General features: G+C 44.8%; 1 protein-coding gene and 1 long non-coding RNA gene across 4 annotated transcripts in view; both read left to right on the forward strand.

The window, feature by feature from the left end:
- The window catches only part of LOC309369092 (uncharacterized protein), a 67,075-nt gene that overhangs the window by 38,798 nt on the left and 12,578 nt on the right, over positions 1-15,699 (forward strand). The window lies entirely within an intron of this gene.
- LOC309368921 lies at positions 8,710-10,434 on the forward strand. The gene is made up of 2 exons (XR_014167971.1): positions 8,710-9,780; positions 9,853-10,434. It is a non-coding gene; the product is annotated as an uncharacterized lncRNA (long non-coding RNA).

The raw sequence follows: 15,699 nt of genomic DNA on the forward strand, positions 1-15,699 counted from the left end.
CCTGAAGGACCAGGTGCGCAGCCTGGGAGTCATTCTGGACTCGCAGCTGTCCATGGAGGCACAGGTCAATTGTGTGTCCAGGGCAGCTGTTTATCAGCTCCATCTGTTACGCAGGCTGAGACCCTACCTGCCCGCAGACTGTCTCACCAGAGTGGTGCATGCTCTGGTTATCTCCTGCTTGGAATACTGCAATGCGCTCTATCTGGGACTGTCTTTGAAGGTGACCCGGAAACTACAACTAATCCAAAATGCGGCAGCTAGACTGATGACTGGGAGTGGCCGCCGAGATCACATAACACTGGTCCTGAAAGACCTGCATTGGCTCCCAGTACGTTTCCGAGCACAATTCAAAGTGTTGGTGCTGACCTTGAAAGCCCTAAACGGCCTCAGTCCATTATACCTGAAGGAGCGTCTCCACCTCCATCGTTCTGCCCAGACACTGAGGTCCAGCGCTGAGGGCCTTCTGGAGGTTCCCTCGCTGCAAGAAGCCAAGTTACAAGGAACCAGGCATAGGGCCTTCTTGGTAGTGGCACCCGCCCTGTGGAACGACCTCCCACCAGATGTAAAAGAGAAAAATAACTACCAAACTTTTAGAAGACATCTAAAGGCCGCCCAGTTTAGGGAAGCTTTTAATGTTGAATAGATTATTGTATTTTAGTGTTTTGTTGGAAGCCGCCCAGAGTTCTTCCTGGGGAAATCCAGCCAGATTGGCAGGGTATAAATAAATTATTATTATTATTGTTGTTGTTGTTGTTTTGTTGTTGTTGTTGTTGTTGTTATTACAACAGGAAGGAAACAACTGAGCATTGTGTAGCAGATCATATTTCTGCTGTCTCAGATGAGGACATTTCCCTTTTCCTTTAGGGTTCATTGTGCTTTGAAGACATTGCTGTTCGTTTCACGGAAGAGGAGTGGGTGTTGCTGGATCCTGACCAGAGAGCTCTGCATAAGGACGTCATGGAGGAGAATCATGGGATCGTGGCCTCTCTTGGTAAGGCTCCCTGTGGGATTGTCATATCTGCCTGGAAATTCAAAAAATACCTCTATGGGACCAACCTCATCTATTTTCACAGTTTTTTCTTTGAACAATCTTCCTCAAATTATTCCTTTTTCTACCACAATTGGGCTGGTCTGAACTTCCCAGGCCATCTTCAATGTCAGCTTCAGAATTGTTAGGAAAGCTAAGTAGTTTCAGGTTTTTGTTTTTTGCTCCTGTCAGTCTTGGGTTGACCAAAGAGACGACTGTCAGCGAAGCTCAGGTGCTGCCAGCCAGAGAAGAAGCAGGCCTAGGGAGAGGAGAGTTAGCAGCGGAAGGCAGAGAGGAGGGGGAGAAGAACTGTCATCTGAGCTCTGAACAAAGGGGAGAAGAAAAAGAGAGACAGAGTGACAGACAGCTGTGTGAGAGCCACAGGAGTGAGTCAGACGCTGGAATGCAGGAAGCATTCTCTGCCAAATCTCGTAGGATCTGAAAAGTGGTCGAGAGGCTCTAAAGATACTGGAAGAGAAGGTGGGGGCTTCTGTGCTGGGGAAGGGGGAGGAGCTCAGTCTGGGCAACTCCATCTTATGGGGAGTACAATGAGTAGAGGAGCTCCATCCAAGTTTGTTGTTTTAGCAATAAATCTGAAATTATTAACCGAGTCGTCTCACGTTTGTGGGAGAGACCAAGCCATAACAAGGACTGACACTGGAGATGGAGGGGATGCCATGACTGGGCCAAACAAAATCCATCCCAGAGAAGAGCTATGGAATCTCAGGTAGTAGTAGCAGTGATGATGATGATGATGATGATACATTGGTACCTCGCTTTACAAACTTAATCTTTTCCAGAACAGGTACCACTGTAGTAATAATAATAATAATTTTTATTTCTACCCTGCCCATAGTAATAATAATAGTAATCTGATTCCATATAAAAAGAACATTAATTTTAAAATGAACAACTTATACTAGTGGCCAAAATTGTGCAAACCTTTTGTGAAAAGTGTATTTCTGAGGTTTGATGGCTCATAACACCATTTTTGTGTAGAGTAATACCATAAAATTATATAGCAATGGAAAGACAATTTAATGAAGAATGTAATGCAATTGCTTTTATGAAGGGGTATTTATTAGAACAGCAGTCATAAAGAAAAAATGTGAAACCTTTAGTAACCATTGGTAACCTTTAGCTTTAATTACGGCCTTACAACACCTTCCCATGAAGTTTTTAGTTCTGCAGCTGTGAAACCAAGATTGAATTATTGGCTCTGTTCATTGGGCATTATTGCTGGGTTGCTTCTGACTAACAAGTTTCTTTCAAGTATTTCATTTATGTATTTGGGGGCATTTACATTCCCATTAATGACACAAATTCTGCCCACACCTTTTGCTGCCATCCAACCGCAGATCATCACACTATCTGGGTGTTTCACGGTCGGTGTAATGAAAGTAGGATGTAAATCTTCTCTGATTCTTCTTGTGTATTTCATGCCGTCACAACCAAGTAAGGAGATTTGTGTCTCATCGCTCCAAATAACACTGTCCCATTGTTCCGCTGTCCAGTTAATATGGGTTTAATCTTTTCGACCTTTCCTTGAGAGATAACAATGGCTTTTTCCTTAGAATTCTAACATTTCGACCAGTCCTTGCACTCAGCTTCACATTATATTGCGCCATGTCATCTTGTATACACCAGGATGATATTCTTCTTTCAGGAAGGGACAGTCTCTCCATTCTTAGATCTTCATTTCCCTCTGGACACCTTTTCCTGTCTTTCCCTGTCTGATTTTGTAGTGACTGAGTCTCCTTTTTTTTTTAATGATATGTAGTGACTGAGTCTCCTTATACCTCTTCAAAAATATAGAAAGGTCAGCTTTGGTTATGTTTCCCCCAATCTCACTATTAATTTCTTCATAGCAGTAGCCTGGTTCACTTAATAGTACTATTTTACAACGCTTTCTGGGTGACAAGTCAACTCTTTTTGCCATTTCTATAATTTTATTATGTTTTACAACCTCAATAAATGAAAGAACACAAAAAACCCAACCAACTTGATAGCAATCACATAACACAATGACAAAAGTCAACCTTAGCAAGTTGTGCCTCCTTTTTCTGGTTATTTGACTATAACATTTGATAGAATATGGGTAATTGAACAAACTTTGTTGGATTGCATTCTTGATTAAATTATCTTTCCATTGATATACAATTTCATGTTATTCCTATAAAAGTAGTGGTGTTATGAGCCATCAAACCTCTGAAATACACTTTTTTCCAAAAAGCTTCCACAATTTTGACCACTACTGTATATTAAACAAACCAACATTAAACAACTCATCAGAATCTCATAATAAATATGTTGGTTAATGACAAACAACACAGGTAATGAACAAACGCCCAACTTCCTTCAGTTCTTCTTCATTTGTTCCTGAGGCGCTAATCCCTTTTTGTCTCCCTTGCAGATTGTGATGAATCGGAAATCGAGAACAAAGGTGACCACGAAAAAATCCCCAGAGAGGAGAAGCCACATAAAAAATTGGAGGGTGGAGAACGCTGCAGTCAGAGCTCCCATTCCACTTCCCATCAACAAAATCTCATTGGAAAGAAACTCTATCAGTGCATGGAATGTGGAAAGAGCTTCAGTCAGAGGTCCCATCTCACTTCCCATCGAAGAATTCATACAGGGGAGAAACCCTATCAGTGTGTAGAATGTGGAAAGAGCTTCAGGAAGAGCTCCCATCTCACTTCCCATCAAAGAACCCATACAGAGGAGAAACCCTATCAGTGTGTGGAATGTGGAAAGAGCTTCAGTCAGAGCTCCTCTCTCATCACCCATCAAAGAATTCATAAAGGGGAGAAACCCTATCAGTGTGTGGAATGTGGAAAGAGCTTCTGTCAGAGCTCCCAACTCACTTTCCATCAAAGAATTCATACAGGGGAGAAACCATATCAGTGTGTGGAATGTGGAAAGAGCTTCTGTCAGAGCTCCAATCTCACTTCCCATCAAAGGATTCATACAGGGGAGAAACCCTATCAGTGTGTGGAATGTGGAAAGAGCTTCAGGAAGAATTCCAATCTCACTTCCCATCAAAGAACTCATTCAGAGGTGAAACCCTATCAGTGTGTGGAATGTGGGAAGAGGTTCCGGACGCGCTATGAGCTCACTTCCCATCAAAGAATTCATACAGGGGAGAAACCATATCAGTGTGTGGAATGTGGAAAGAGCTTCCGTCAGAGCTCCCATCTCACTTCCCATCAAAGAATTCATACAGGGGAGAAACTCTTTCAGTGCATGGAATGTGGAAAGAGCTTCAGTCAGAGCTCCAATCTCACTTCCCATCAAAGGATTCATACAGGGGAGAAACCAGTGTGTGGAATGTGTAAAGAGCTTCAGTGACAACCACATTCCTTGTTCCACCATTCCTTGTTCCATGATCTAATCTAAATACTGGACTCCACAATAGCCTGATCTATTAGAAAGCTAAAAATGCATGAGAATCCTTCATTGGGGTGTAGGCAATAAGACACTATACATTGAACATAAAAACAATTATACACAAAAATTGGGTCCCGCCTTTGGGAAATAACATACACTCAGACACAGCATTCCTACATAATAACACACAACAAACTAATGAAATCTCAGTTGCATATCTTGAGGCAATTGTGATCTTTTACATATCTTTTCAATCCTGGGGCACAGAGTCTTGAGGTTTAAGAGGTGAGAGAATGTGCTTGCAATTCAACTTTCCCCCCTTTGTCAGCCCCCCCCCGTCAGTCTATATCCTTTGGAAAGAGATAGCTGTGGCCACTCTGGTGTCTTTTGTTGTTGCTGCTGCAGGTAATAAATAGTCTTGTGATCACAAGGAATTGGGCTGAGGGTTTTCCATCGTTGGGTCTGCGTTGACATCTGTAGAAGGGATATCCTGTAAGCGGGGGGTAGCAGGACGTTTGGGACGTAAAGACACAGTTATAAAGGTAAGAGGTAAAAGCCAAAAGGGGAGAATCTCCTTCAGTTTTCTTGGGAAGCAGAAAACAATAAAAATATTGGCGAGTTAAGCATTTTTTTCATTTCAATATTATTATCACATTTCCATATAATTACGACTGTTATTATATGCTAAAAATGCAAAAAAGAAAAAATATAAAAGGAAATCAAAAGTAAAAAAGATAGATTACCAGCTAAATAATTTTTTCCAGGCAAAAAATAAATGGACTTGACAGAACAGCGGGGGTTTTTTTATAAAAAAAATTATTAAATAATACAAAGATATTATCAAAACCACACAGATTGTTCCTGGACTGGAGCCCTAAGGACTAGGAGGTGAAGGAGGTGATGGTGAAATGGGCACACGATTGTGGATATCCAATGAAGATGAAAAATGGGGGAAATTATGAAAAAAGACTTAAAATTCACCACATGCTATCTGATTTTTAGATGGTACCTGACCCCATCCAAATCAGTCAAAATAAATAAATATCAGCAATAAGTGTTGGAGATGCAGACAAAATGAGGGAACCTTATTCCACATGTGGTGGACATGTCCCCAAAGGGAAAATAAAATAAAATATATGCTATTTATTTTAAAGAAAACCAAAGCTTTCCTATTTGATATTCTAACAATAAGCATACCAAATGAAAATAAAAGAGTGTTTCTTTACACTACAACAGCGGCTAGGATGTTAATAGCAAAATACTGGAAAATGAGTTAATATCAACAAAAGATGAGTGGCAATTAAAGTTGTGCTGGTACCTTGAACTAGCCACAATGCCAGAACTTCCAAGAGACTGAGATCTACTCCCAGTAATAAAAATCCTGCCAGTGATCTACCCATTGCCTTTGCCCAGAGTTCTTGAGCTTTTCTCAGGGAGCAGTGACCAGAGTGGTGGAACTCTTACAATGTACCGTATATAGACAGGCGCAGCATTGGTTTTAGCTACCTGTGACAGAAATCTGCAGCTGTAAGGTTTTCTTCTCTAAGTGACCCCTTTAAAACAACAATGTAAAACAAACTTTATCCATACACAGGTTTGTTAATTTGTTAAAATATGTTGGATTATGACATTATATTCATTTATATTACTTAGAGTAAAAACAACGGATGGACCCCATGAGAGCAAAACAGGGCATTATTCCGGAAATCCTTGTCTGTTGGAGCTAGCCGTCACAAGTGGCAGTTGTTTAGTATAAAATAAAGGCACAGAAGTCAGCAATATTTCCATAGTAAGAGAGAGAGCAGCTCATTCAGACTTCTTCTCCTCTCCGATCACTTTTTATTGTTCTTTGTTCTGTCCAGCCGCATGGCTGCATTCCAATGTCCCACGTTACCTCATCCGGTCAAGCTTTTATTGCACCCATGCCATATAAGGTCATTACATTCCAATACCTTGTAAAGCTCAGAGTGCTGGTCACGAGGTCCAGAGGTACCCTGCAGTATTTACAAACCTCTGCCATGGCTTTATGACTCCCACATGCCCTCTTTTTTAATATTTTAATCAGAGCCATAAATGTCCGTTCCAATACGGTTATATCGAGTGCGATAAGCGACTCTTGTGAGACTGGAGAACCATGAAGTACATACAGAAATTAAGGAAGGAGTACATTGTATATAGCAACACAAAATAATGCAAATAACTACTATAATAATCACTAAAATCAATAAATGTCGAAGCCAACTTCCATCCGGAAGCCAAGAATATAAGAATTCTGATTCCAAGCTGCATGGTAGGCTTCCTTTCTAGTTTATAGCCATGCACTGGTGTCACTTCTATAGCACTGAGATTGGTCACTGTATGTTCCTGTAAGAGAACAAGAGCTATTAAAAGTGAATTTCAATGTATATTGACAGTTTGGATATATGCCCCATGATTCTTTCCCCTCTCTAATTTGAAAACAAACGGGGGCAGGCATACACACCCAACATTTAGAAGCATGCAATAAACTGGTAAACTTAATCATATCTTGTACAAAAATATTATCCCTCCATATCTTATGATAACTTTCTCCCCTAAAAGTCTTATTCAACAAAGCTGTTCTTATAGTTCAAGAGTGGCTGAGCCGTGGATGCTGCCAGCCAGAGTAGGATTCTGATGACAGCGGCTTGCCAGCTGATAAGGTGAAATATGGTGGTTTCAACTGGACTGGGTCGTCTGCTTCTCTTCCTTGTATAACGGTGCAGCAAAGGATGGCAAGGCAAATGGTTAGGAAGGCGCTTCCGCGGTTGAAGATGCTCGCCATGGCCGCACGCATCGAGCTGGAACCCACAAAGGCTTGTCCTCTATGTCCACTGCCGTGTATCCTCGTCCCCACGTAATCAAGCGGGACAGGTCCATGCCACGCAGGATCAGGCAAGTGTCGGTACACCACCAAGGGGCGGGGGAGTGCCTCTTCCTTCCTAAAATGCAATTCAGCGGGGGTATGGGTCCTGTTATGTGGATATAAGAGATGGTTAAGCACAAAAAGAACTTGGTGAACAGCCGAAGGGATATCCGCTGTTGGTATGCTTCGGCCGCCAAGCTTTTTAAGCAATAGTGTTTTGAACGTCAGGTGTGCTCTTTCCACTATAGCTTGACCTGTGGAGTTAAAGGGTATACCATGAGTTAATTTCACATTCCACAACATACAAAATTCCGAAAATGTTTTAGAAATATATGCTGGACCATTATCAGTTTTGATGCGCGCAGGTTTACCCATGACTGAGAAACAGCGAATGGTGTGCTGAATCACATAACGAGCTGTTTCCCCCCTCATGGGCGTAGCCTATATGAATCCAGAGTGGGTGTCCACCGTGAGGTGAACCTTGGAGAGTGGAGCCAACACAGGTGTGTGTGTGTGACATCCATCTGCCAACACGCCAATGCAGACGTGCCTCTAGGATTGACAGCATCAAAAGGAACGGCCAGCTGAGATTTAGAACAAGTAGCACATAGGGAAACTATATCCCTTGCTTGGGCCAAGGGAATAGAAAACTGCTTAGCCAATGCTTTCGCAGGAAGATGAAAAGTGTTATGACATAGTATAGGATCAGAAAATAGAGAAAAGGCAGAAATGTTCTTCAACGCTGCATCTGCTTTTGCATTGCCCTCTGCTAAATACCCTGGGTGCGATGTGTGGGAGCGAAGATGTGCAACATAATAAGGGAACTCTCTGTGCTGAAGTAAGGCCTGCAGGGCAAGAAACAAGGAAAATAAGTCAGAATCCAAGGAAGGAGTTATATAAGATATTGGTAAAATAGCAAAAAGGCGATATACATACTGAGTATCCACAATAAGATTGAAAGGTTGAGTAGGAAAGGATTGAAAGGCAAGAATCACAGCCGCTAGTTCAGCTCGCTGAGCAGAAGACTGTGGAGGGGTAAATAAACATTTCCATTTTCCTCCCTCCTCCCACGTCACTACTCCCCTACTTCTTGTTCCATCCGTGAAAAGGGTTAGTGCAGAGGGGAGAGGTGTGAGAGACAAGGGTGTAGCCAGAACATAGGTGACCTGTGTCAGAAATGTCAAACGGTCATCCTTTGGAGGATTAAAAATAATGACACCTATAAAATCCGCTAAGGCAATTTGCACGGCAGCATTTGTGATCAATAAATGCTGCTGTTCAGTCTGTGAAAAAGGCAAATAAATTGATGCAACATCAAAACCGCTCGAAGCCATAGCATGTGAACGTCCTTTGATAACAATGTCTGATGTGGATTCAATTACGGAATAAATGTTCTTTGGAAGGGTATAATGCAGATAGTCTTCTTCTTGTCCGTCTGAGCATATAAAATTCCTGTTGGCAATAATGGTGTAGCAAACACTGCCAGATGCAGCTGGTGTTCAGCACCTCTAGGTGGCGCATGCGGAAAAGTTTTGATGCTTCATCCATAAAATGCTGACAAAGTGTAGGGGAGTTCCGCGTGCCTTGTGGCAGAACAACCCACTGATATCGCTGGGTGGGTTGAGAATTGTTATATACTGGCAATGTAAAAGCAAACCATTCCTGTCTGCTGTGGTCAGTGGGATGAAGACGGTTCAATGTGGCCGAAAGTCAATTGTTCAGAAATAAGCTGTTCAAAAACGAGATGGTGCCATTGCTGCGGATTTTTCTTTTGGTGGGGGCCATTTTTCTACCCACACTGAGGTATCAGTGATCTTGGTTTGCCACGCTGGAAACGTTGTATCGGTGCCCACAGGCTGGTTTTTATTTTGCGCTGCCACCAGCAGATGGGCCTTGTGGGTGGCTGTACCAACAGACTGACAAATGCGAAGCATGGCTGCTGTGTCTGTGGCAGGATTGTGCATTATCGGGCACAACGCAACCTTACAATCCTCATTTGCATTTTCAAAGGCCAATTGTTTGATAATTCTTTGTTTGGCTTCAGGATTTTCAATTTGTCTACTCACTGCTGTAATCAGCCTGTCCATAAAGGAAGAATATGATTCTCTAGGTTCTTGTCTGATTGAACCCCACCTAGAGTGGATACTGGTGGGTTCTGGGATTTTTCTCATTGCTTGTTGAGCAGCAAGAGCAGTATCCCTCAATAAGATCTGCAGCAGTGTGGCTTGCACTGAAGCCTGAGCGAAGGGGCCATGCCCCATCATAGCATCCATCACATCTGCGAGGGTAAGATTAGGATTATTCCCTCTTGCTTGTTGCAGTAAAGCAGGAGCATAAGCATGACAGGCGATTTCCCATTGATGGGCAAACAATACACCTGCTGATGGGGGTAAAACTGTACGTGCCAAAAGCTTGATGTCATCTGGCACCAACAGCTGGGCTAATGTGGCTTCTAAAAGAGCCTGTGTGAATGGTGCTTGAAGTCCATTTGTCCTAACTGACAATTGGAGCTCTTTCAAGATTTTAAAGTCAAAAGGTTGGTGCTGGGCTTGAGTTCCTGCTGGAGCACCAGCAGGGGGCACAATAACAGGGAAAGCCATGGTATCCTGAGATAAGGAGCAGGCAAGGACTGCACGTTGAAAAGGGGTAGCTGGTTCTGCTGCTGAAAGAGCAGGGTCATTTCCAGCCAGACCACGGTATTTTTGCAGGATTGGGTCCTCTGGTGAGGAACTGTAGTCTGGAGGTTTGGGTTCTGGGGCTGCAGGCAAAGCAAGTGTTGGAACAGGCGGCATCACAGCAGGCTGGACTAAAGAAGCCGAAGGTTGTGTTGGCAATACAGCCATGGAGATATTTTTTGGTGATAAAGAACTTATAGCATATTGAATTTTACACCAAGCATTTAAAATTCGAATTCCTATGCTGGGATGTCCATGAAAATGAGTCCCGATCTTATCCCAATGTTTTATTTCCCATGTTCCATCCAAAGGGAACCAGGGACAATGTTCATGAATGCACAGAATAAGCTGTATCAAATCACCCTCTGGAACTTCCAATTTGTTGGAGGAGAGGAGAAATTTTAAATCTCTTAAAAATTTCTGTTGTGGAGAAGACAGACAGCTGCCCATTTTTCTAAAATCAATATAAAAGGGATCGACTCACCGGGATCCTTAGATGAATAGCGCTTGAAACCCTTTCCGGGCGTGGTGAGTTGATGATATCCACTGCTTAGATCGAAAATCTTCTTAGTCTGCCTCAGACTGTTTGCTTTCAGTTGCTTCTTTTTTCTCTTATAAAAACCTCAGCCGTATCCTTTTATTCTGCCTCAGAGAGGGCACCACTTGTTGGAGCCAGCCGTCACAAGTGGCAGTTGTTTAGTATAAAATAAAGACACAGAAGTCAGCAATATTTCCATAGTAAGAGAGAGAGAGCAGCTCATTCAGACTTCTTCTCCTCTCCGATCACTTTTTATTGTTCTTTGTTCTGTCCAGCCGCATGGCTGCATTCCAATGTCTCACGTTACCTCATCCGGTCAAGCTTTTATTGCACCCATGCCATATAAGGTCATTATATTCCAATACCTTGTAAAGCTCAGAGTGCTGGTCACGAGGTCCGGAGGTACCCTGCAGTATTTACAAACCTCTGCCATGGCTTTATGACTCCCACACTTGTCAACACTGTGGAAATGTAATAGGCTCCAATTTGGACTTTTCATGTTCCACATGAAAGTATTGTCAGGACTGGTCGTTGTCCTCTTCAGATCACCACACAAACGCTTCTTGTTCTTTTATAAAACTTTTTATTGCGTATTAACAAAACAATCTTATAAACGGTCCTTAAATATCATTCCTCAGAGTCACTTCTTTCAGATACCTTCTGAGCTCTGCTTCTCCATGACCAGCCACCCTCAAAATGGCGAAGGCGCCCTTCTCTTCGCTTTCCCGCTCTTTTTTCTAACCTCCTGGCTAGAGCTGGCTTGTATCTCCCCTCCTCCGAATCTGAGCTAAAACTTAACCCTTGCCTTTCCTGTGAACAGCCGGTCCCTCCCTGTTGTTCCTCTTGCTCCCTTCTATTAGATTCACTGCTCTCCTTCCCCCCTTGGGGAATGCTTTCTCCCTCTGATAAACTGAAAACTTCTAACTCTTCCCTGACAGGTATGTGGAACATAAACTACCAGATATTGGGTCTTTATGAATGAACTGATTTATTGGGACTTCCGCCTATATTATTGCACTTTATGTGTTGTTTATGTGCAAGATAAACATTTGATATTGTGATAAGTATATATAGAAGAGTATTGTTTATGTGAATCCACAGCCGGTTACGTCTTGTGTGTTTGTCAATTCAAGGAACATCATTCCTGACCCAGATTTTCACAGGAAGTCCCTAAGATGATTCCCCTTTCAAACAGGATACGTGAACCTGGGCCAGTAGGGTCCTCCTCTCCGGCAGACAAACAACGCCTTTCCCAAAGCCCCGTCCTCCCCCACTTCCCCATGGGGGTCCCCCACACTACCCATCACTCACCAGGATGACTTTGGTCTTCTCCTGCTTGGAGCACTTCAGGGTTTGGAGCCCACTGAGCTGAGCTGCCTGGCAGTTCTGAATCACCTCCGGCAGGTACAGGTGATCTTCCTCCAGCAGCTGAAATACAAAGTCAGTTCCTCATGAAGGGAGGGCTTCTCCACCTCCGAGAGGGCAGAGTGGGGGACAAGGAGGGCAGGTCTGCGTCCCTGCTCTGGTTCTCTCCAATACTCACCTCTGGGGGAGGGATGTGCAAAAACAGCACATCTGCAAAGAGAAGGACATGGGGACAGGTGAGTCCCTCCCTGAGCACCTGGTAAGGCTATTCCAAGAGTTTTCTCCTGATTCCAAGTTCCTACTGCAGGGGAGGAGGGACATCCCAAGCCTTGGGGGGCAATCCTGGCCTCCTTCAACCAGAATGTGGCTCCCCAGGCCAGGGGTAGGCAAACTAAGGCCTGGGGGCCAGATGCAGCCCAATTGCCTTCTCAATCCGGCTTGTGGACTGTTCGGGAATCAGCGTGTTTTTACGTGAGTAGAATGGGTCCTTTTATTTAAAATTCATCTCTGGGTTATTTGTGGGGCATAGGAATTCGTTCATCCCCCCCAAAAAAATATAGTCTGGCCCCCCACATGGTCTGAGGGACGGTGGACCGGCCCACGGCTGAAAAAGGTTGTTGACCTCTGCCCCAGATGGTCAATATCCAGTTTCACTCCACCCTTTTAAAATTTAAATATCAAAACAGATCCCAACTTTCAGGGTATGTTAATCACATGAGTGGAAAGACTGCTGCTCCACTAGCATAAATAGGACTATACTTCCTTCTCTCACCTTTAAAGTAAACCTCCCCCAACCTCAGCTTCAACACTTCCCCATCCCTGGGTGAAACCCCCTGGCCTTTCATCGGAAGAGCCGCCACCATGCCTGTGGCGTTTACCTCAGCGCAGTGCGGGGACTGACTGAGCAGGTGGTGAGATCATCTCAGCCTTGGACACTTGGCGGGTTCTGAAATGGCTGTGCAGGCCAGATTCACGACCCTGACAGGCTGGATTCGGCCCAGGGAACGTAAGTTTGAGGACCCCTGGTCTACAATGACTGGGACATTCTGCATGCCAAGCAGATGCTCTAGGGCTCCCCATGTTTCAATAGCCTTTCAATGTTATGCTATTAGCAACCATGGAGATTCCACCTGCCTCTTTCATTTTAATAATAATAATAATAATAATATATTTATACCCCGCCAATGTGGCTGGGTTTCCTCAGCCACTCTGGGCGGCTTCCAACAATATATTAAAATAAAATAGTTACAGATAGGTAGCCGTGTTGGTCTGCCATAGTCAAAACAAAAAAAAAATCCTTCCAGTAGCACCTTAAAGACCAACTAAGTTAGTTATTGGTATGAGCTTTCGTGTGCATGCACACTGTATCTGAAGATTCGAAAGCTCATACCAAGAACTAACTTAGTTGGTCTTTAAGGTGCTACTGGAAGGAATTTTTTTTGTAAAATAAAATAGTCCATCAAATATTAAAAGCTCAATCCGGCTCATGGACTATTCGGGAATCAGCGTGTTTTTAGATGAGTAGAATGTGCCCTTTTATTTAAAATTCATCTCTGGGTTATGTGTGGGGCATAGGAATTCGTTCATTTCCCCCCAAAAATATAGTCTGGCCCCCTACATGGTCTGAGGGACGGTGGACCGGCCCATGGCTGAAACAGGTTGCTGGCCCCTGCCCCAGGCTGACGAGTTAGGACTATACCTCCTTCTCCCACCTTTAAAGTAAACCTCTATGTAACGAAACTGAATTGATCCAAGTCTGCCTTCCTCCGCTAACCTCAACTTCGCTCTTCAAGCCAAAAGACAACACTTCCGTGTCCCCAGGCAAAACCCCTGGCCTTTCATTGGTAGAGCCGCCACCATGCCAGTGGCGTTTACCTCAGTGCTGCGCGAGGAATGACTAAGCGGGTGGCGAGATGCTTTCAGCCTCGGACACTTGGTGGGTTCTGAAATGGCCGTGCAGGCCAGATTCACAACCCTGGGGGGCTGGATTCAGCCCGTGGGACATAGTTTGAGGACCCCTGGTCTACACTGACTGGCAGCAGCTCCCCAGAGTTTCAGGCAGGGATTTCGTCCAGCCCTTGAAGGCGATGTCAGGGGTTGACCCTGGGACATTCTGCATGCCAAGCAGATGCTCTAGGGCTCCCCATATTTCCCTAGCCATTCAATGTTATGCTATAGCAACCCTGGAGATTCCACCTGCCTCTTTCGAAAGGAGAACACCCTCCTGATCTAATAATAATAATAATAATAATAATAATAATAATAATAATAATAATATATTTATACCCTGCCCACCTGGCTGGGTTCCCAAGGCACTCTGGCTTCCAACAAAATATTAAAATACAATAGTCCATCAAATATTAAAAGCTTCCCTAAACATAAAAATAACAACAATCCATTTTCAGTCCATTGAATTAGCAATTAAGCATTTCTGGAAAGGGAAATGGCATACTTTTGTATATTAACATAAAAAGCATGCATGAGAAAGTATTATCATTTATGATGAGAATAGGATTTATTTATTTTGAACTTCGCTGGGTTCCTCCTTGGCAGCCAGTGTGATTGTTTCAGCAGGGCTAGAACTCAGGATCCGCTGCCTTGAGGGACATCTAAGAGCAGTTGGGCAGGGAGAAGGTCTCCCTTGGGAGGTGGTGGACTCTCCTTCCTTGGAGGTTTCTAAGCAGAGATCGGACGGCCACCTGCCATGGATGCTTTAGCTGAGATTCCTGCATTGCTGGGGGATGACCCTGGGATCCCCTCCTCTCTCTCCACTCCGGAATTCTAGGAGGAGCTTCCTTGCCTCCTGCAAAGCCCTTTTCCCTGCAGGCTCTTCCTCTGGTTTCTGGCCAAGGGAGGGAGATGCTCAGAGTCCAGCCAAGAGCCTCACCCCCAAAAGGATATCTGGGCATGGGTCTAGCCAGGGGGGCAGTTGCCCCCCTTAATCCATAAAAAATAATAAGAATCTGGGGTTCTGCCAAGCGAGAGAGGGCTGAGCTGGAGGGACTCGGCTTGGCAAGGGTTAAAGGGAAGTGAGCTGCCTTCCTAGAGAGAACAGGAAGCAAGGGGGGCAGGTCCTCCAGAGCCAAGGCCCCTCCCTCCCTCCCTCCCCAGTCCTTTCCTTGCTTTGGGGTCTCTCCTGCAAGGGCTGCCTCGCTGTCCCCTCCTGGGATCTGGTGAGTCTCCTCTCTCCCCCCCCCCAGAGGGTGCAGTGGGGAGACGGGGGGGGGGTCCCAGGGCTGCAGCAGGGGAGGGTGCCTGGGGGCCCAGATGTGCTCCTGCAGGGGGGGACCCCAAGTCAGGGAGGAGGAGAGGGTCCTGCCAGGGAGGGGCCAGGTCTGCCACGCTCTCCTTCCTGGAGATCAGAGGATCCCAAACTCATTTAGCCCTTCCCCCCCCTTTCTGAAAAAATCTCCCTTCTTTAAACAAAGGAGTCCCTGGGACTTTAACTCTGTGTGACATCGCTCAGCCTCATTGCACAACAGAGGAAACATGTGCAAATGGTTTTCCAAAGCTGGACGACGAGGTGGACTAGCCCCCCCCCCAAAGAAAACGCCACGTGGAGGAAGGGAGGAAAGGTGGGAGAGAAAGGCCAGGAACAAAGAGAGGGATCCCAGCCCATAGTCTGGCTGCTGCATTGCGGACCAGTTTCCCAGTGTCTCCCAGGGCAGCTCCCCACGGAGGCCACTGCAGCAATCCCCTCACACCCAGAGCATGGCATCCCAGGACCACATCCTCTCTGTCCCAAAGGGATTGTTGCTGGCAAAGCAGCCGGAAATGGGCGCTGCTACTCACCGAGCCTCCAGGGACCTTGGCCTCAATGGCT

The sequence above is a fragment of the Podarcis melisellensis genome, assembly GCF_964234715.1.
Source record: "Podarcis melisellensis genome assembly, chromosome: 4".
In the NCBI taxonomy this organism is placed as follows: Eukaryota; Metazoa; Chordata; class Lepidosauria; order Squamata; family Lacertidae; genus Podarcis; species Podarcis melisellensis.